This window comes from Canis aureus, chromosome 25, assembly GCF_053574225.1.
Source record: "Canis aureus isolate CA01 chromosome 25, VMU_Caureus_v.1.0, whole genome shotgun sequence".
NCBI classification, from domain to species: Eukaryota; Metazoa; Chordata; class Mammalia; order Carnivora; family Canidae; genus Canis; species Canis aureus.
This window is the reverse complement of record NC_135635.1, coordinates 11,262,454-11,285,701: the sequence shown is the minus strand read 5'-3', so window position 1 is coordinate 11,285,701 and position 23,248 is coordinate 11,262,454. Positions and strand designations below refer to the sequence as shown.

General features: G+C 38.2%; 1 pseudogene; it reads left to right on the top strand.

Annotated features, from left to right (window-relative positions):
* Nucleotides 1–6,286, top strand: part of LOC144297737 (uncharacterized) — a 40,651-nt pseudogene extending 34,365 nt beyond the window's left edge.
* The last annotated feature ends 16,962 nt before the right edge of the window (nt 6,287–23,248 follow it).

Sequence of the window (23,248 nt, the reverse complement as noted above, 5' to 3'; positions counted from 1 at the left end):
TAACTTTTAGGGCAGTTTTTCCTTACTCTGTTGATTAGCACCTAGATTGAAACCCTTTTGTAGAATTCTAGGAAATGTATTCATTCACTCACTAAATATATTTTTAGGGCCTTCTATGTGCCAGGCACTGTACTAGGACCTAGGAATACACTAATAAGCCAGACTGCATTTTTGAAAGAGAGTTCTTTAGTGCTGGAGACAGGCGCATACACAGAACAACGCGGAATGCTAAGAACTCTCATCGTATTTATATCTCTTTATTCTTTCCACTAGATCAATGCATTTAAACTAGGCATGGAGGAGAGGAGGTCTACAGATATACTCTTAGAAGGCTGGGTATTTTCCATGGTAATTAAAATATTTTTCATTTATTTTGATGATAATTAAAAAAATTTTAAGCATATTCTTGGTCATCTAGATGACTGATTTATAACTAACATTCTGCAATTTCTGTGCTCAAGTTTTTATTTACAGTTACTAAAAAAAATCAAATGTAATAATCTTATTCACACTGATTTATTTTCTATACAACATCATAGGTTACATAAAATTAAAACTGTTAATTTGTTGGTTTTGCCCTTATTTAACATGTAAATTTGTTTTGATTATGTAGTTGTGTAAGAACATAAACAGAAATACTTAATACCAAGTTATATGCTATTATTATTTACATTTAGTAGCTTTCTGATGGAGACCATTTAAGTCAAAATGGTTAGGTCTGCATTTAAAATTATGGGTCATTTTCCTCTGAAAGAAGTTCCTATATTACTTGTGTTTGAAAAACATAGTTCTGGTTTCATGTCAGTGATCTTTCAGAGATTGTATTCCATAAAATCTCTTTATTCCCTTTGTGTGGGTGATTACTATCATCTGACAGCTTATAATCTTCCCTATTTCCACCCTCAGCTGGTGAAGTGAGGGGAGGCCCAGCTAAATGTGACGGCACAATATAATTTAGAAATACCCAAGGGATGAGCATTTTTTAACCCCATTAAAAATTATCTAAGTGGCACATGAAAACATTCAAGCAAGGTTAAGCACAGTAACCCCTTGGGTTATTTGCAGGTCAGATTTTCAGTTTTTAAAATGAGCTATGTGTACTCTCAGGATATTAGAAGGCATGGAGGATATAATAAGATGGAAAATATGGCAATCATGTTTTAATGTTGGTGAAAATTAAAAGATTAAAACAAATACTATCTCTTGGATAGAATACAATTTACATGTATTGTAAATACATAGAAGTTGAAGGACAACTTCTAAGGAATCACACGCTTGATGCTGGGCACTTCTTTGGAATGTGCTAGAAAACCTTCCAGGCTTTGGTAACCTCTCTTCTCAGTTTTCAAGGGCTACTTTGGTGGAAACCTTCAGAAAGCATTATATAAAGGAAATGCTCCACAGAGCTAGAAACTTGAAGCTGTCCATTCTCTACCAGATTCTGAGCATTTGCCTGGGAGATTGAGAAGATTTTCTTTTGTGAATTCTCCTTGTAGAAGCTTTGTGGACTCTTGAATATATTCTGGCACATTGTACCACCCCATTACGAAGGTGATTGTACTTTTCTTTTTAAATCTACAGAAAAGTGCTTATGGGACATAAGGGATTAAAAGCATTTGCAGTAGCTACTAGGCCTCCCTCTGGGGTCTTCTGTTTACTGGTTGGAAACCACCAAACTATTTGATGTTTCTTTCATCTGATCATCCCAGTCTCCTATCTCCTGGTCTGTGCCTACTAGTTTACGATGCCCATTCATTTGTTCAATGAGTTACCGGGTCCTCGAAGTGCAAGAAGTCATCTCCATGTACTTGGAAGCTCTAACTATGCTTTTTCACAATCCTCTTCTTCATTAAATATGACATCTCCTTGCATTTGGTTGGAATGCATTACCTACTTAATGTGGTCTCATTAGACTTAATGTCTCTATTTTAGTCCATAAAGTACTATAGTTAATTTGGATCAGATCTTCAGTTTATCTCTCTAATTTGGTGGCCAATAAATCAGCAGGCCAAATAACCAGAATGTGGATCCAGAGACAGGACGCCTTCCATCTTCTCAGTCTTCCCAAGTATCCGATGAAACCAACACTTTGTGTCTATCCTTTGCTTGACATTGTCCTTGAATAGTCTCAAAGCAGGTGGTGGAATTCAGAATTTCCATTGGTGTATGGGAGTGTTTGCATAGCTTGAATAATAATATCTAATATAATTTTTCAAATAACAATAAAAGAAGTCAGATGATTTTTATGTTTTTAAAAGAAGGCATGTATTTTTAAGAGACCGGAAAACAGAGTTTTACAACTTACAAAGAGGATGAGACCTTGCCTGCTCTCCAAATGTCACCCAGCACTGGCACCCAGTGATAACATTCTACTTGTAATGCTCCATTCCTGATAATTCAGGACAATTGCTGCCTATCAGAAGGCAAGATTTCTGGCAATCTCTACATCTTGAGAACAGGGAAATAATAAAGTAAGCAGAAGCCTTTAGAGTATCTGAATATATATGTAATATACTGGTTTGGAGAATTGTGCTTCCCTTTTAGCTAGGTGGAGTCAAAGTGGCTAAGTTTTGGTTCATAAAATGTAATAAAAATGTTGGTAGGACTTTCGGGACAGTTTGGTAAAAAACAAAAAACAAAAACCAAAAAACAAAACAAAACAAAAGGAGAGTTGTATCTTTTAGTTACTCTTTCCTTCCTTCTTTCTGTTGCTTGCAAAGGAATTGTAATGGTTAGAACTCCAAAAGCTCTCCAACTATGACAAGTCACATAGAACAGAGCTAAGACAGATGGCCTCAGAAGGAGGTCTGGAGTCTTCCTACCTGGATTTTTTACCTCTCCTTTTTTTTTTTTTTTTTTTTTTGAGGGAGAGTGTGGCAGAGAGCAAGAGCAAGCAGGGGTAGGGAGAGGGGCAGACTAGAGAGAGAAAGAGAGAATCTTAAGCAGGTTCCACGCTCAGCATGGAGCCTGGCATGGGGCTCAATCTCATGACTCTGAGATCATGATCTGAGCCTAAATCAAGAGTCACATGCCTGCTGGACTGAACTATCCAGGTGTCCTGCTTCCCTCTACACTTCTTTACATAAGCAAATATGCCTATTGCATTTAAGCTGATACAGTTGGGTTTCTATAACTCCCAGCTGAACCTAACTTGAACTGATATGCCTTGTTAATTTGATTTCTCAGTAGCTTAAAAGAACCAAATTAGAAGCAGGAAGGGCTGCTTCTGTTAGCAAGTAAGGAAACAGAAAAAATTATTATAGGCCAGGAAGTCAATTAATGGTGATATGGCTGACGTCAAATCAGCACGAAGGCAGGAAAAGGTGTAGAATATCTCAAGCATTTTTTGTTTTGGAAGATGGTTGATGTTTAAAAAACTCTGACAAAAAAGGTAAACTTCATTTACTTTTAGATTTGACACTTTAGACACTTTCCCTCATCACCTCCTTTGTCAACGATATTTTTGGAGCTAGTCATTGTGTGAGTAAGGACAAAAAACCAAACACAATATACCTTTGTATTCAGGGTGTTCAGAGCAGACCCCAGGAAGGTGAGAAATTTGTCTCAGTGAGTACTGAGGGGTATATATATATACATTCAATTTATTTAAGTTGGTAGTTGGGACAGCTCATTAGTTTAGGAACTACTCCTATGGTTACCCATAGTTGTTTAAATTGTCCTAGGTTACATAAAAGAGACAGAAGCTGAGTGTAAAACCCAATAATCCAAGCTGCTGGTCTAGTTCTTTAACAAATGACACTGCCTTACTTGTCCTAAATTCTCTTTAAATAACTAAAATTTATTTCCCTCTTGACTACCTTTTGACAAAGGGGCTCCTGTTCTCTTCCATTCTGTCACTCCCAGAAATACCAACACAAGAAAGCTTCATCAGCAACTAGGGTCACAGTGTCAGACAAAGCTTATTGTCTGGATTGGTGATTTTGTTCCAGGAAGGGAACTCCTAAAATAATACCAAGACACCAAAAAGCCGAGCTAGACTTATTCATTTCCCAATCCTTCACAGTTCTATTTTGCAAACCCAACTCACTGAATAATTGATTTTCCAAATTTTCGGGACACCTTAGTCACTACCATTTTTTGTGGGTAGAGATAATGACTTGAACGGAACACGAGCAGAGAGTTGATTTTAAGCAAGGAAATGGGGTCAGGGAGAGGTTAAGTGGCTGGCCTGGGGTCAGATAGCAAGCTGGTGACTCAACTTTGCAGCTCCTGGATCTGAGGCCTGCAAAGAAAACCAGAGCCCATTTCCTCTTGATAAGTTAACTGCCCCATATCTGTGGTCTGTCGTAAGCTTTTAAGAGCCACATTCCTTTTGTGACTGCAGACCTGAGCTCCTATGACTTTCACCAGAGTCTGGAAAACACTTTCAAGGTCAGACTGTGGTACACAGAGGGCGGATTAGCATTTTACTTGCCACTGAAAATCATCATGCAATTCATAGGAGTTGCCACCTTTTTGGTGTCTTACAATCTCCACCCAGTACGTATTCATAACAACCAGCCTATGGAACAGATGGCTATGTCTCAGAAATGGTGGTGACATGTGTTTATGGAGTGCTTCCTATGTGTCAGGCGCTCTGTGAAGTCTTTCACATGGATTATCTCATTTAATCCTCCTGAGGACCTAGTTGGGTAGGTTAATTTATAGCCCTTTATACTGATGAGGATGTTGAGGCTTTTCAGGGGTTAAGTACCAAGCCCAAGTTGACACTGCTAGCTAGAAAATGGCCACGTAGGAGCTATGAACCCAGTTTTGCATGACTCAGAGGCCACTATGCTATACAAAATTCCTGTACACTCACACTGACCTTTTCCCCCACATTTCTGTTATTTCAGTTCTTTTACAGAGTAAAATTGGGCATAATTTGGTATAATTTTCATCCCATCCTTGGGTAAGTGGTCTGACTAAATACATATATATAATATATATAATATGACATATTGTATATGTATATTTTTTAACAGTGAGGTTAATTGTCTTACCTGCAAACAGTTCAAAGATGTATCTCTCATTGTGGTGGTGTTCGCAGATCTTAGCTGCACACCTCAGAAAATGACATTTTCCAAACTAAAAAGCTGAAAAGAAAACCACTTGAAAGTAGAATTCTATGTCACAATTCATGATGTATAGTGGCCCTGCCCCAGGCTTTCTGGGACTTCTTCCAATATTCTTCATTTTCTGGAAAATGTGACCCAGCAAACTAAAAAAGATGATGGAATAGACGTTTATGAACGTTTATACTTGAAAAGTTTGTTCCTAAAAATGGAGTTACATGCGGGTTCATTAGAGAAGCATCTATTCTTTGGAATGAGATGAATAAGAAAGTTACCACTTACTTTCTGCTCGTTTGTAGGAGAAAGGAAAGAATGGAGAGTGCGAGAAGGGGCCCCCAGCTCTGCCAGAGTCCTCCTGTGGAAGGTCTGGGGGTGCACCTGCCAAGTCTCTGGTCCCACCCCTCCCCACTCAGGGTTCCTAGTCCTGGCCCTGCACCCCATTTCCCCCTTGCCCCCTGTGGCTCTGTCCTCACACTCGGTCCACAGCCGGTTCAACCTGCTGGATCACTCTGAAGTTCTAGGCGGGCAGGGACATGTCTCAGTCGAGCCTATTAAAAAGGCACATCCAAATTTGGCACAGAAGTGGCATCCTGAGAATAAACAAGAAGTGGAGGGAAAACTCAGACAGGTAGCTGAGGCGTATGAGGTGTTATCAGATGTTAAAAAAGAGGACGTCTATGATAAATAGGTCAAAGAAGGATTAAATGGAGGTGGAGGGTGGAGGTGGAGGGTGGAGGTAGATTATTTTGATAGTCCCTTTGGATTTGGCTTTAGCTTCTGCAGCCCAGACCAGGTCTTCAGGGCATTTTTTTGTGGAAGGGACTGTTTTCATTGGGTTTCTTCAAAGACCCATTTGAGGACTTTTTTGAGGACTTTTTTGGGGGGCAAATGGAAATCCATTTCTCATTTGACACAAATTGCAGAAGCAGGTTCTGTGGTACAGGTTGTTTTTCTCTGCCTTCAGTGGATTTCCGTCTTTTTTGAGGGTGTATTTTCTTCATTGATACAGGATTTACTTCTTTTGGTTCACCAGGTCAAGAGGGCCTCACTTCATTTTCTTCCATGGACTTTGGTGGTTGGGGATGCACAACTTCAAATCTATATCATGTTCTACTAAAATTGTTAATGGCAGAAAAATCACTAGAAAGGGAATTGTCGAGAATGATGGAGAAAGAGTAGAACTTGGAGAAGACCACCAGTTAAAGTCCTAATAAATGTTAAGGAGCAGCTGCTATGATTGGACAACAAATGATTAAACCCGTGTATGTAATAGAAATGTTGACTCTATCCAGCTCATTTGAGGATTAGCAGGAACATTTGTGTGTCTTTGAAGATTTCAAATGAATTCAACTTTCAGTATAACTGCACCTGAATTATTTATACACAGCTCATCGAAGCTCTGTTTATCATAGACTTCTGAGTTTATTGTTGGGACCCCATAATAGAACCATTTTTTTTGGTCATAAATCTCTGTATGCACTTTGCTTTTTTATTAAACATGATCCAAAGTGACCTGACTCTTGTCTGCTAACACCGGTGTGGACCTGCTTTTCCACTGTGTTTGAAACATGAGCCAAGTAGTGTCAGTGTGCTGTAAAGTTAACATTGCCAGGATGAATCTTCCCCAAAGATAATTTCAATTTTTTTTTCAGTATTTAGTGGTGAGATATATTAATACATTAGTGGAAATCCATTTCTCATTTGATACAAATTGAGAATGTTTTCTAGTTGTGCATGAATACTGACATCTGAGTAACTTTTGACAATTCCTTAAATATGTAATGGTAAGCTTAGATTTAAAAAAGTAAAGTCAGTAAACTAGGTCTTTGTCATTCCCTTAAAAAAGGAAAGAAAGGAGAGAAATGTAAAAGTGTTTGGTGCATTCTTTCCTGAGTGGAACCTAAAAAAAAAAAGGTACAACTTAAGTTTTAGATTTTCTTTTGTTTTAGGTGGCAAAATGTCACCTTGGAAACTGATAAATCAAGTTAAAATTTTAGTTAGAAATGATCTTACTAAATAATAAATATGAAAAATCACGTGTGTGTGTGTGAGGCTTTGGAGCATTGATAGAGTTCAGAGTTCAGTTAACCCAATTCCATCAAACCAACTACAAATACAAGAGGGAGGGGACCAAGAAAAAAGGGAAAGAATGGAAGGGGCATATTATAATTTTTCAAGATATGAATACTTTGAACTGTTAAAATAGCTCACAGTATGAATTTGCAGGGATGTCAAATGTTGAGGTGATAACCCTGAGGTGTCTTTCTTAAGACAAAATGGCTGAAATATCCCACCACCTCTGACAGCAGACCTAGATTGTAGGCTAATCTTTTTGAAGTATAAGCAAGTTTCTTAAAAGTAATACTATACTTAAAAAAAAAAAATTAAAGTAGCAGGGCGCCTGGGTTGCTCAGTGGGTTGAGCATCTGCCTTCAGCTGGTCATGATCACAGGGTCCTGGGATTGAGCCCTGCATCAGGCTCCCTGCTGAGGAGCCTCTCTTCCACACTTGTGCTCTCTCTGTTATCTCTGTCTCTCTCTCAAATAAATAAAATCTTCAAGAAAAATTAAAGTAGCTTTTTTTAAGTTGGAAAAGCAACTAGTTGTAAAAGTTGATGATTGTGAAAAAATGAATCGGAAAATGCAGGTAAGTGAATGGAAGAACCAGGAGTCCTTCACAGTCCGGCTATAGAACAGCCACTGCTAATACCCTGGAGTATGTCTTTGGAGGGCCTCCCCTTGTCCATGTGTACACATATACACTTCCACACATTTGGGCCATTTTACCTGAAATTTTATAACATACTTTTCCTATTTAATTGTAAACCACTTTTCCTATTTAATTGTAAACCATGACTATATTAATACCCTTAACTCTATTTCACATCACATAATTTCCCATGGCTGTAGTTGGCCATTTAAAAATTTTTTTTTGATATTTTGCTACTATTAAAACTGGAAAATCTTTTCCTTTTAGGAAAACTTTGAACTTATCCTTAATTATTTTTTTAGGTTAATTATTTCTATAATTCTTGGATTAAAGCAAATGCTGATTTGGAGACTTTTGAAACAGTCTATAGTGCTCTCCAGTTGATACTGCATTTGCACCATGATTATTGGTATATATGGGCCATGGTTATTTTGGGAGGTCTGAGAAAGTATTTTTAGTGCCGACTATGAGTGCACTACAAATTGTGAATATTAGAACTAATGTTTGTTGTGTGGTTAGCTTAGAGCAAAATTTCATAAAGGTCAATACATGGCATACATTATTACGAATATAATTATTATCATTGAAATCCAGGACTTTTCAGAGGTCTAATTGAATGTCATGCAAGTTCATTGACTGCTGGCCTTTCTAAGTCCCGAACATGTGGCAAGCTCAGATATCATTAAAATATGATGTTTGAAGAACTTCTGGAAAAATTGGCATATGTGGAAAGCAGATGCTTTATATGGATAACAGTTAAGTTTTGCATTTGAAGTGCTGAGCCATGAGGAGGAGACTAATATCTTCGAGATTATGTGGATGTTTTTAACAAAGAAGCATATATTTAAAGAAAAAAGTCCTCACATGGTTTCAGTAGTTATTTTTTAGGGGGTTATTCTTTCCTAATGGTGCTTGACTTATTTAACCCTCTTTGTTTATATATGATATATTGGGTTGTACTTTGGTTATGGCATTTGCAGTTTTGCTCTTTTCTTTTAATGAGAGCAGTAATTATTGTATAAGAATTTACATTATTAACATTCACATATGTTTTTAAAAAATGGGGTTTAAGTTTTGTTGACTTTTTTCCAGTCATCTCAATGGACCAGATAAATACGTGTAGCAAGGTAATATTATGTAGAGTTTCTTCAATATATCTGGCTTCTTGTGGATGAATGATTCATGCAGTCCTTCATCCATCCATTCATTAACCCACCTACCCAACCATTAATCTAATATATTTTTATTGAGCACCTACTTTGTGTTAAGTCCTGTGCTAGGACCCATTGTCAACAGTGGAGGTTTAGCAAATTGCAAGGGTAAATTTGTGTGGATAAATAGAAAATTTAAAAAATTGGGATGAAAAATTCAACTCTTGATCTTTAATGTTGAAAGTTTTAGGTAGGCTACCTTCTTGCAATACCTCAGCAGGCTATCCATCCCTATCAAATCCTCTTATGATTTGAGATTAGGTGTAACTTCATATTCACTTCATATTCAACATATTTACCATATATCTATTACGGACCAGATCCTTTCTTATCATTAGAGATAGAGGGTAGATAAGACACATCAGCTCTTCTCTCATGGGGTGTAATATCTGGATCATACCTCTCCTGCCCCACTGACTTCTCTATTGACTAGCACACTCTATTACCCCCTCCACACTGTATTGCAATTACCTGTTTATCAGTCAGCCAATCTCTAAGGGTAGAGTGTCTTCCATGCTTCCTGCTCTATTTCCAGCCCTTGGCACAGTCCCAACTAAAGTTGCTTTCTGTAGAGTTAATGCATGTTCATTTACTACCCCTTCAGTTTACTTTAGGGCTCTATTTACCCCATAAAGCAACTACATATCTCATGGCTATAAGATACTTGTTTGACTTCAATTTCACTTTTCCGGGTTAAAGTCCTATTACATCCTTCCACCTGCCCTATGCAAACCACTCATAGTTCTCCAAATGGGCCCTGTTCCTTTATTCATATTTCCTCTTTTCCCAGAATAATTTAATCTCTTTTGGCTTCTCTTATCTGAGGCCCAGCTCAAATAAACTTACTCTGTGAAGCCTTCCCTCGTTTTCCTGATTAAACTATCACTCCTTCTCCCATGCTGCCACAATGCATTGATTGAGCCTCTCTAGAGTGCTTTTCCCTTTTTTTCTTCCCTGAACATCAAGTAACAGTTCATTTAGTTTGTGTCTTCTCTGTTTGGGTGTAAGCACCTCTGAAGAAGGAGTAGGTCTCATTCATTTTGGTATTCCTCATAACATCCAGAGCAGTGCTATGCACATAGTAGGAGGCCAGTAAATGCTTATGAAATGATTGAATGAATGAATGAATATACTCTCTGCAATGAATAGGCTTCATGTGTGACTTAGTGCAAGAAGATTACTACAAAGGAATATGTGTTCTGGGGATTAATGATGTTGATAAAGGTAAGGGGAAAGGCAGCCTATGTGGAGGGCCACTGGAACAGTAAGTGTGGGCAAGAGAAGGCAAGGTGTTCATGTGGAGAACAATAATGGGATAAGGCTGGATAACAAGCAGGTTTAGAATCCAGGAGGCTTTTGGTATAGGACCAAGGAACATGGCCTCAGGCCCAGTGGAGGCGAGCCACATTCTTGATTCCCGAATTGGATTTCAGGTATCCAGATATTTGTGGCACCAACTCATGTTCTTTTCCTATGTTTTTGACCAATACATTCAGTAGTAAGGTTTTGCTTTTTTTTTTTGTATATTGTTTTTATTGGAGTTGATTTGCCAACATATAGTATAACACGCAGTGCTCATCCCGTCAAGTGCCCCGCACAGTGCCCATGACCCACTCACCCCATCTACCTGCCCACCTCCCTTTCCACCACCCCTTGTTCATTTCCCAGAGTTAGGAGTCTCTCATGTTCTGTAACCCTCTCTGATATTTCCCACTCATTTTCTCTCCTTTCCCCTTTAATCCCTTTCACTATTTTTTATATTCCCTGAATGAATGAAACCATATAATGTTTGTCCTTCTCTGATTGACTTACTTCACTCAGCATAATACCCTCCGTTCTATCCAAGTTGAAGCAAATGGTGGGTATATGTTGTTTCTAATGGCTGAGTAATATTCCACTGTATACATAGACCACAGCTTCTTTATCCATTCATCTTTCAATGGACACCGAGGCTCCTTCCACAGTTTGGCTGCTGTGGACATTGCTGCTATAAACATTGGGGGTGCAGGTCTCGGTCTTTCACTGCATCTGTATCTTTGGGGTAAATCCCCAACAGTGCAATTGCTGGGTTGTAGGGTAGCTCTATTTTTAACTCTTTGAGGAACCTCCACACAGTTTTCCAGAGTGGCTGCACCAGTTCACATTCCCACCAACAGTGCAAGAGGGTTCCCTTTTCTCCGCATCCTCTCCAACATTTGTTGTTTCCTGTCTGGTTAATTTTCACCATTCTCCTTGGTGTGAGGTGGGATCTCATTGTGGTTTGGACTTGTATTTCCCTGATGGCAAGTGATGCGGAGCATTTTCTCATGTCAGTAGGAAGATTTTGGAGAGAACTTTCATTAGGTCATACAGGTGTTATATTCATTATATTCATATGAATATATTATATTCATCCACTGGTGGTGAGCCACATTCTTGATTGGGAAAATGAGACTTCTAACAGTTTTTCACATTTGAATGACACTTTAAAGTTACAATCTGTTTTCCAGTGTGTTATCTTTTTATCTTCACAAAAAATCTGAATGATGCTGAAGGCAAAACTGAGTCAAGGCTAGCACAGGTAGTACAATAACTGAGTTAGGACTTCTGAGGCTCTTGAAGCCAAATATAGTGGTTTTTTTTTTTCTGTTCAATTCTCTCTCTCTCTCTCTCTCTCTTTTTTAAAAAAACATTTTATATATGTGAGAGAGAGAGAGCACACACATGAACAGACAGAAGGGGCAGAGGGAGAAGGAGAAGAAAATCCCACGCTGAGCAGGGAGCCCAAAGCAGGGCTTGACCCCAGGATTCTGAGATCATGACCCTAAGCCAAAAGCAGACACTTAACTGACTGAGCATCCCAGGTGTTCCTCTGTACAACTCCCTTATCTTTGGTATCATGAAGGTAGTTGGGAAAGACAAGGAATAGATGATGAGAGAAATGGGGGTGGGGTGGGGAGATAGAATTGTGATATTCATTCACTCAGCAACTGTATATCACATGCTCTTTCTTTGCTCTCTCCTCTTCATACTAGCCCATGTCTCAGTCCTCAGGGGTACTCCAGGCAGACAGCTGAAAAAACAGTGAGAGAAGGGCCTTGGGAGCACTGGATGGGGTACCTAGTGTAGCTTTGGAAAATCAGGAAGGCTTTTTAGAGAAAGTGACATAAAGATTGAGAGTTAGGGAAAGCAACAGAGAAACCAGATGAAAGGGGGGTGGGTATTGAGGGTGGGAAAGAGTTTTAAGCCAAGTCATGAAATTGGGCAACTGATTTTGGGGAAAAAGCACATCCCTGTGTGGAAAGATGCCCTTAGAGCCTCTCAGAATGCAGACAAGAAGGGCAAAGTTTTACATCTCTTTACAAAGGGTTTTATATCTCTTTTTCCTTGAGTTGTTGCTTCTTTTGCCTTTTTTCCCAGTGAAGAGCATTACCTCTTGCCTCTTTAGCCTAAAGGCTATAGTGGTTTTAGATTGAAAAGTCCGCGGAAGATGGTTAATTGTATACCTGACATTAATTCATGACTAAATTTTCTGTTCCAGCCTCAGTGATGTCTATCATGACCTGACCTGAACTTCGGTGGCTTGCACTTTCTGAATTCTCTACCCAGCTTGGAGGCAAGACTATTAATACTCAATCAGGTTGAAGATGTTAGAAGAGATTGACATCCATAACCCAGAAAGCAGAGAAAATATGCACTGGAAAGAAAGGAGTAGGTATGATGGTGGGCTATATAGATGGGAAGGAAAAAGGTTAATAATTTTGAAGATTTTGCATGAATATCTCTTCTTTAGTGATACTTGGTTCTGTTATTTACAATTATGGAGGTGTACAGAATCTATGTATATCCTCAGATTACTGTACTCTTTTTCTTCCCATTTAAAAATCATCTCTCTGCTTCAGGGAGGCTCTTAAACTTTATTTCTCATTAAAGCAATGTAGCCAAAAGCAAAAGTAGCATAGCTGAAATTACACTTGAACTGTATTTTAAAAGATTTACTCAGAATGCAAAACAAAAGTACCTTTTTTTAAAAAAATTAAAAAATCAGTATATGTTCCACCGAGGCTCTGAAAATCAGAATCTCAGTTTATCAATTGAACATTGACTTTTAAAAAATGTATGAGTTGATTTAACCTATTTACAGACTGCCAGAAGGCAAGAAAAGAAGGTTTCTTCTCAAGTTGAGCTCAGAGAGTGTCCTTTGCCAGAAAAAAGAGCCAAACATATTAATATTCAGGGACTCTTCAAAGACCAGCCAGCCCAAGAATGCATTCAAAGAAGAAGACTTCATTGGTTTAGTTAATCTGGCAGGTAGGAATGAGAAAGTCAGTGACCTCTTGACAAATCCTTTTTTTACATACTCTGATAACCAATATTTGCAGGTTTTCAGGGCCTCTATTTCCCCTTTTTCTGGTGAGGCAGAGAAATGGAAGTCAGTAGAATAGCAAATGCATAGTGTTTTCTGTGAAGAAATGTAAATATCTTTCCTATATTTAAGCATTGGAACGAAGGTACTCCAGGCAAAATTGTAAGGGCTGTGGTATAAGCACAAAAGTGAAAAACTCAACTGAGCTACTTAACATGATATCTACATGTAATAGCATGACTAAGTTATGAGATTCATTTTCTTGCCTGGTTTATGTAAATTGAGCTTATTATATTGTTATCACAACCCAGACAAATGAAGATTTTGTTTAACTGAATTCTTCTCTGTGAGTGTAATTTACAGCTAGATTGTGTATGTGGACAAAAACACAAAAATGGCAGAATTTTGACTATGCAACTCCAGAGTATAATACAGCTAGTTTTTCACATTTTATATTGTTGAATCAGAGCAGCTAAAATCTCCGATCTGGGCTGAGAGAATCATATTTCATATACACAGAGGGAAAAATAGACTTGTAGACTCCCACAACATATATTTTTTCCTTACAGAACAAAAGAGTTGCAAATTTTCTTCTCCAAAATGTGAAGATACAGAAGTAACTATTCTGCTGCTGGGAAATATGCTCTGTAGAAATTTCTCCTAAGCAGAAATCATGGGAAATGGAAAGGAGCTTGCCTTATCATTTACTGAAAGATGAAACAAGTCAATTTCCTGACAACTTAGACAACGATCTCTATCTTTCTTCCTCCATCACTCTCTTTCTCCTTCTCCCTTCCTCTCACTCTTCTTTCTTTCCCTTCCTTCCCTTTCCTTCTCTTTATTTCTCAGTCTCCCTCCTTTCCTCTCTTCTTCCTTTTCTCCTTCCTTCCTTCCTTCCTCTCTTCTTTCCTTCTTTCTTCCTCTAGGCCCTTCTCCACATACTCCCGATAGAGATCAGATGAATGGTCAGACAGAACAGGGAATATATGTTATAGATTTGTAACTAAAATTCAAAGTAAATTCCTTAAGGTTAAATCTTGGTTCTTTCAAGGTATTAATTTCGCAGCTTGATGATAATTTGTGTTAAAACCTTATATAATATTAAAACAAACTGGAACTATTCAGATTGTAGGAGAAAATGTAGATGTGATTTTTAATCTTAACACTTCAAAGGAGATTGGTGATAGAAAATAGAAAATGAATGAGACATTGACCATTTAGGCGAATTGGAGCTTTGAGGTTTTGGAGAAAGAAAACAAGTTTTTATAAGAATTGGAAACAAGGATACTGGGTATTATCCAAGAATCTTTCACAATGAAAGTATATTCCTCAAATGGTTATCTTTGTGTGCTTTAATTTATGGTCTCTAATGGGTAGCAAATCTCTGAGGAAGAACAGAGTTATGAACCTAGTAAGAAGGTTATAAATAGGTCTTGACAAGGTGGCTTAAAATGAGACATTATGGCATCCAGGGGACAAGAATTTACATCTTGTTCTTAGAATGTATAATTTGCCTCAAAACCATCAAAGTTATCATCAGATAATATTTCTTAGGCTCTTTTAAAAACCTGGTATCTTAAGATCTATACAAAATCAAACATGTAATCACACACAGTTAATGTAAGTCACTTTACTTTTTTATGTCATTAGCAATCTTTCCCCAAAATATCTTAACTCTAAATATCAAGCTTACAAGGAAGAATTTTGCAAATACCATTTCCACACTGTAGAAATGGAAATTTTATATATCCATATATAGATATAAAGATATCTATACATATAAACATATATAAAGATATGTATATATAAAGATAAAGATCTCTCTATATAAAGATGTACTGTACTCTGAAGAGAATGATATTTACAAAGAACTGTGTAAAGGTAAACAGAACTTGAGAGAGAATAATTATGGCCACAAAGTCATTCCAGTGATCCAAGGGTAACTGAGTTGGTTAATTTGGGCTTACAAAAGAGTACTTTTCAGGGTAGTCTCTGGAGCGAAGAGAATCTGACCCTGCTCCTAATCCCTCCAACTGAGTTCTAAAAGACCCCACAAAATCTTGAGGTACGAGAGCTGGCAGATGAAACTGGAGTATGTAAGGAAGTGAAAAATCTTGTCCGAAACAGGGACATCCTCTGCATTAAGACCTCATGGAGATGTCGCTTGGCTTCGGCAAAGCATCATATTTACAATTATTCCACTACTCAGGGTCCACTATGTATATTCCTTGACCCTGCACTAAGCACTTCAGATACAGTTGGCCCAACAAACCAGCCAGGGTGTATTATTTTCGTTGTTTTATAGTTGGAGAAACTGGGAGAAGTACACTTAATCTTTGTCTCCTTCTCCAGATAAAAGTTGATTAGAGGACAGAAACTTTAGGGCAATGTCTATAGGGCCACACAAAGTGAAGGGCACTGGAGCATCCTGATCTGAGCCCTGACTTCCAGAGAAGTATGAATTTTCATGCCTGCATTTTGGTATTGTTTCTCCCAATCTCTGTTAGAAGAGGCCAGGAAAGTATCACAGCTTCATTTTTCAACTAGAAAAGTGGTCACAGGGAGTTATGGGTTTATATATGACTGATGGCTGACCCATGGTTTGAATGCGATTGTGATAACCCAGGTCCTACTCCCTTACCCCAAGCAGATATCCTCCAAAGAATGCAAGTAGTGGGGCCCAGGACCTGAGGGTTGGGCTCAGGAAGGTGCCCAGACAACACTCAAGAAGTTTTTAGATAAGCATTTCTATTCATTTTGAACCTTTACACACACACACACACACACACACACACACACACACACACACACACAGACCATACCACAAAGCCACAAATTATTATAAGGTAACATAATCCTAGTGAAAGTCTGTAGGCAAAAACAAAACAAAACTGAGGACAAACATTGCTTCGTGTTAATATAGTCAGGTGTGGAAAAGTAGAACTTTTGAAGAATATGTCTCAAAGATTTTAGTCTTGTTTGAGTATGATTATACACACTAATGGAAACCATAGCTCTCCAGCTTTTTTCCAAGCTCTTTCTCTCAGAGGACATATTACTTGAGTCTTTATTTGGATCTGTCCAACCTGCATCTTTCTGGCTCAGGTTCATTTTGAAAGCTTTGAAAGTACTAAGAAGGCAAAAGATGTCATTAATAAGTCAACACTGACCTCAGAACTGAATTCATCTTGGATAACATCCATATTGAGCAGCTTCTTTGCTGAGAAAAGAGAAAATGTCACTTTCTGTTGGTGAGGAGATAATTGGGGGTGGGGGGCAGGGAGAGTGAGAAGGTCAGAGTCTGGCATCCTGACAGCTGGATCATTGGGAAAAGTATCAGATGACTCTTGCCCCTGCCAGATAAGCTTTCCCCAATTGTTCCAGAATCTTCAAAATGCTAATAAAAATACTTTTACATTTTGATTTGTATTGCCTGAGCTTGTATTAGTTGAAGTATAGCCAGCTGCTATAACAGATAAAATTTGAAATCTCCATGGCTTACCACAATAGTAGTTTCTCATGAAGTCCAAAAGGTGGTGGAGGTCATGTGGAGAGGGGAGGAGTAGTACTCTTGGGTCCACAAGGAGCCAAACTGATAGAAGATCTACTATTTTCAATGTGTGACATCCAAGGTTTCCCTGGGTGTCAATTTACTTTATTCACATAGGAGGAAAGAGAGGGTGGAGAAGGCACATCCAGTTCTTTTTTTTAAGATTTTTTATTTTACTTATTCATGAGAGACACAGAAAGAGAGGCAGAGACGTAGGCAGAGGGAGAAGCAGGCTCCTCCCCACGGGGAGCCTGATGTGGGACTGATCTTAGGATCCCAGGTTCCCGACCTGAGCCAAAGGCAGATGCTCAACCACTGAGCAACTCAGGTACCCAGGCTACATCTACTTCTTAACCACTGGATATGGGTTTGACATAAATCATTGCCATTCATATTCTATATAAATAAATACTTGTCACATGAACAGACAAGGACAGCATTGTTCTTAGAAATGGAGTCCTTGCAGTATCTCCCAGAAACAACTTCTAGAAGAATAGCAAAGATACTTGGAGGAGAGTTGTCCTGTTCTAACATTCTTTACAGGGCAAGCAATAGACACTAGTCCTGTGAATTTTAGTGACAAAATGCCATGTGCACCCCTGTGGTGGGAAAGTGGGAGTCATGTGATCGACAGGTCCCTGCCATGTAGAAGTAACACCATTTCCAAATTAAAAGAAAATACAAAGGTGTCAAAAAGTAGCCATTCCACATAATCTTAGTGAAACAAACAAACAGACAAAAAATACCTCCAAACTAAATGGCTTAAAACAACCAACTTTATTATTTCTCCTGATTTTGTGGGTCATCTGGGAGGTTCTGTGGGTTTGGATTGGCTCTGCTGATACCTGTCGACAACTGGTAGCTCAGCTGGGCTCGATAGCCTGGGATGGTCTTATCCACATTGCTGGCAGTTGTCAGTCTAATCTGTTGGGGGAGAGTCTTCAGCGAGCAGCACATCTCTGCTCTCCATGGTCACTCATCCTCCAGTGGGCTGGGCTTCTTTGCATGGTGGTCTCAAGGTTCCAAAGAACACTAAAAGAGGGCAAACCCCAAAGTAAGCCATATGACCTAGTCTGGATTCAAAGTACGGAGAAACAAACTTCACCTTGGCGTGAAGAGTGGCAAAGTCACATTGCAAAGGTGCCTGTCTATGGAAATAAGAATCTTGCCATTTTTCTGACCTACTGCTATGGTCATTCTCTCTTTACTTCCTCCTCACACTTGGCTTTGCCTTGTCTGCAAGTGACTTAAGTTCTTGACTGTAGTCTCTTTATCTCTTATTTCAAAAATGGGTCAGAGAAAGAGAGAGAGAGAGAGAGCATAGACAAGACTGAAGCCCATTTTTCATAAACCCTAGTATTCTGCTGTGTACTGTTATGTAAATGTTAATAGAATGTGAGCATGCCTTAGCATAGTACTTTGCACATATTAGAAACTAAATAAAGCCCAACTAGACTTGTAAACTAATAAGTCCCACCTGTTCCTATGGTTAGGAATTATGTGTGTTCCTTTATGTATGTTGAGGTACAGAGTAGATGCTCAACAAATTCTTGCTGAATGTGATTGAATGGTGAAAGGGGTAAGGAGAAATCATAAAGCAAGCATAAATGTAGGTTAGGAAATTCCAACCTACCAATTGTGTTTCTTCATTGCAAAAGGCCAAATTCAATATAATTTTTTAAAAACCCTTTTACCCAGAGGATACCTTGTACTTAATTGCAATTCAGAAATTGCATTCCTTAGATTACTAGGTAAATAAAAAGAGCAAGAAGAGATAAAATAGGATAATCAGGAAATTATGTAAGGACCACACAAGTCTGAGAAAGTAGAACAAAGTATGAGAATTAAAATTCAACTGGATTTAATTGTCAAAATGGGAAATTTTCATTTGTTTTAGGTTAAAGTTCTGTTCTTTATTTGGCATCAGAAAAAGTTACTCTTACTATTAAAATTAGACATGAACTGGACCTTAAGTAAATGTCCCTTCATCCTTAAGTGGCACATGGATTGATACGGAAGTCAGACACAAGGAAAACTGTCTTTCTTGACAGAGTTTCTGGATAAGAAATGATGATATTCTAGAATGAGAAAATAATGCCTTCACTACATTTTCCCCTTCTTAGTACAACTCTTCCTTTCCAAATTAGATAACACTGAATTTGCATATTTCATTTCTCAATTGCCCATGGTAATGGGAGAAGGAAAATGAGTGGGGAGGAGAGCATGAAAGAATGTAGATAATTGGTAGCAACAGATACTTTCCAAGCCTCATTACTTCATTTCATCCATTAATTTTAATCTCCGCCCACATCCCATCTGATCTTTTACCAGAATTGCAACAAACAGCTCATGAACACTGTTTTGATTTTTAGTTCCTTTTTTTCCCAAAGTGATGTGGTTTTTAGAAGGTACAAAGAGACCCAAAAGCAGCTTGCCAGAAAGAGGGACAAATAAAAATGTGAAAATTTTACATTATCTGAGTCTTGCCACTGTTAGGTGTGAACCAGCTTATTGGGAAAAAGCTCAGTCACTGCAACTGTCTTAACACTATCTTAGTCTTGGACAACAGATAGAATGGATGCCGCATCACCTGGACAGGGATTTGTAGGGGGTGGGGAATGGCAAGGGCAAGAAGAGTTCCTGAATAAAAAATGATGAGAACCAATAGAACAAATCAGATTCCAAAGACATCGTGCTGAAGTTAAAGAGAGACAATTAAATCAAGAATTTAACAACAGCAACGTGCTCCCCACTTATGGAATTCCTACCTGATGGTATTAGGGGTCCAATGAACGGTCCATCACTGCCTATGAGCATGGTTAAGGCAGGCCTATAGGATGGGCATTATTACTTACGTTGTGCATGAAATCCCAGTCCTGAGGAGAACTTGCCTCCTCCCTGCTGAAGAGATAAACCTTAGCCCTAATATCTGGATTCCCTGAGCCCTAAGGCAAGTCTTGTTTGCATCCATTCAATAACAGCAGGAGATATTCAGGCCTGAAGCCTTTCACAAGAGAAGTCATCAGCAGGCCATGGGTCTCAGTGACACCAGGGGTAGCTGGAGAAAAAGGGAAGAGCCTTTGATGTCATTTGGAAAATATGGGCCTAACTTAAAAGTGAGATTACTTTGCTTTATCATTACTTTGCCAAATCAACCCCTTTGAGAAGAAAAGCATGTTTTTCTTTTTATTGCTACTTGTCTGTAGTTTGCTCTATGAATGACTGTATGAAGACAAACGATCTTGATAATTCTGAGAGCAGCTTGCCAACAGCTTGGCATTCACGACCTTTCTTTTATTACAAGATCAGGCATTTACAAAGCACATAATGTGTGCTAACAGGGTATTAGACCCTGTGATGTATAATGAAAGAAAGCCCTTTTACTTTTACTAAAGTTAGACTTTTGCTAGAAAATATAATACATAATAAGATGCTAACTTATGTCACATATACAATATGAGTAATAAAGGATCCGAGGAGAGAGAATGTGTGGGGGATGGAATTGTGTGTGTGTGTGGGCACTTTAGAGGAAGTTTGGGTCTGGACTGGGTCTTAAAAGATAAACAGAGAATATACAGGCATAAAGGAGAGAAGGGAAGACCAAGAAGTAAGACTATGGAGCCTAGAAGTTTCCTTTTGCCCAGTGGGACCAAGGCGCCGCCTTGAATTCTGGATTCAAGGATCATGTGGGTCGAGGAGAGCCTATGTCCAGTTCTTCAGTAGCAAATATATGTGTTTCTCAGTACATCATTTCAATTAGCCACTGTCAAGGTCTTCGTATCAGAGTCGACTTCTTTAGATCTATTCGATATTCTAACTGCTGACTTTCTAGGACACATTCTCCAGAGTCACATCGGTGGAGACTTCTATGTGGGTAACAGAGAAGTAAAGAAGAAAACTCTCCCCTCCTTAAAAAAGCTCCATCCTTTCTCCTTCCTTTTTTTTCCTCTTTCCATTCCCATTAAGGAAAAGTGATGAGAAATATATCTAAGCGTTAAGTCAACACCTATGTTGTGCTAAGTAACACACATCCCTCCACCTCAATTTTTTAAAGCATCCTAGAATTGAAATCCGCATAGTTGGTGGGTCAATGAGTTCCACTATTCTCCCTACTTTCCATAAGCAGAACTATGTGTTCAACACAAACTGGCTGGCCAAATCCATGGACTGAAAACCCAGTTGATGTGTAGGTCAAATCACTCCTGACACACCTATCTAAGCTTATAGAGGATGTCCCACCACGAAGTCAAAGTAATGGAATTTTTTTGTTGTTGTGGGTTCCTCCCTAAAAAAACTATTCTCTCCTTATTCAGTATGCCCAGACAATTTTAACAAAAAGTTAAAAGTGTAACAAATGCTTCGAGCTACTAATAGTTGCTGAGCTGTAGGAAGAATTTGATGTGACCCAAACTTGTCAACTATGGTCTGTTGGTAACTGGTTTGCTGAGGTAACTTGAATTATCAGGCTCATCAAATTAGGATTTTGGCCAAATTTTATTGAATAAGTTCATTTTACTTGGTTATATTTATGTTATCACCTCTGTTGGAGAATGCAGGTTGGAAAAACAACATTAGAACTATCTATAAATACTCCAGAACAATTTGTGGAGTCAGCCAGGGTCTATACTCAAGCCAAATATTATCCCCCTGAAATTCTTTAAAAGAAAATATAAAAAGACAAGATAATTTCAGTTGGTAAATTATGCGCGTCAAGCTACACTTAACCTTTGGCTGTAACAAGTTTCTGTCATCAGATACACAGCTTTTAAATCAAAATGTTGATGATTTTAGTCAATTGGATAACCTTAATGAAACACTTTATTCAATGATGTCCCTTATCTCTCAAACCAGTGTTTCTGAGAGCTCTGTGTTGAGAGCAGGTGTTATACTTTACTCTCCCTTGAATCCCCTGCAGCATCTGGCACAGTGCCTGGCACCATGAAATATTCATGGAATTAAATGACTTCTAAATACCGTTTCCTGCCATGAAGTCTCCCTTACATTTAATCACATGTCACAAATTTTGGTGGAATATAATGGAATAGAGCGGAATGACAGATTAGGTTTAACCAGTTCATATTAATACAGGGTATCTAAGCAGCTGAGAATATTGGTTCCAGGTAACATTTGAGAACAAAATATTAAAGGACACTAATATATATGTTAGAAAGAGTTAATTACTTCCTCTTATTGCAAATATGCCAACCATAATTAAGCCAAATCAGTATAATATACATGATTGAAGGTATAGGACATACGTGGATTTATTGATATTAATTAAGGTCTAGATTCAAATTCTTAATTAGACTTTTGCCATAAAATAATTATATATAATAACATATAGTGCATATTATATTAGATGGTATTATTATAATTACATTATAATAATGTAATATATTATCATAATTATGCATCTAATATATTATTATATTTTATATCATTTATTTATACTTACATTATTTATTTATTTTATATTATTTAAAATGTATATTATTAAGTTTCCAGCTAATACATGCAATTTATTAATATATACTGTATTTGGAAAAATACAGTATATAAAATTTGTGACTGTTAAGGAAACGTAAATGATTGGTGGTCCAGACTGACTGCTTAAATGAAGATCTATTTATCTGCAAATGATTAAAAATTATAAGAGAAAGTCCATACAAAAAAAATAAAATTGGAAAGCTGTTATCCTCATCCATGTGATGTGTGAAATACCTAGTATTCCTACTGTCTCTCCCTTTTCTGAAAATTTTGGAATATAGGGGGCTCCTGTAGCTGGTATGGTTAGGGTAGGTCTTTTCTTAGAGGAGATAACATTTTAAATGAATTATTATTGCCAGTAATCATGTAAATATTTGGGGCAGGGTATTTGGGTAGAACACATGACCCTTAACACTGGAGAGATGAAATTTACAGTCGTTTATTAGTCACATATACTTATGGCCGAGAGAGGGAGGAGGACGCTGGTTGCTATGCAGGGTCACACAAGGGTTGCACTTGGAAACAGAGTGAACAACCAGAGGTTGTTGGAAGCAGGTTTTGTAGTGGTAACAAGAGAATAAGTTGCCCCCTGGTTCCTGCTGGAAGATGTGACTAGTCTGCGTTAGTCACTTTGTAGGTTTGCAGGGAACTAAAAGCTACTACTCAGGGATAAGCAGGAACTATATCTGGTTCCCGTGATCAAGAGTGTTGCTTGGCTAAGGGACTTTATCTGTGGCAGTAGAGTGGAGAGGGGAACTTTTGATTAGGCTATTTGAGGCCCTTCCTATTGTCCCCAGGAGTCAAAGCCACATATAATATTGAACTTCAATTGTAGGTCCTATATCACAGCTGGGAAGATACGAGAGGTGAT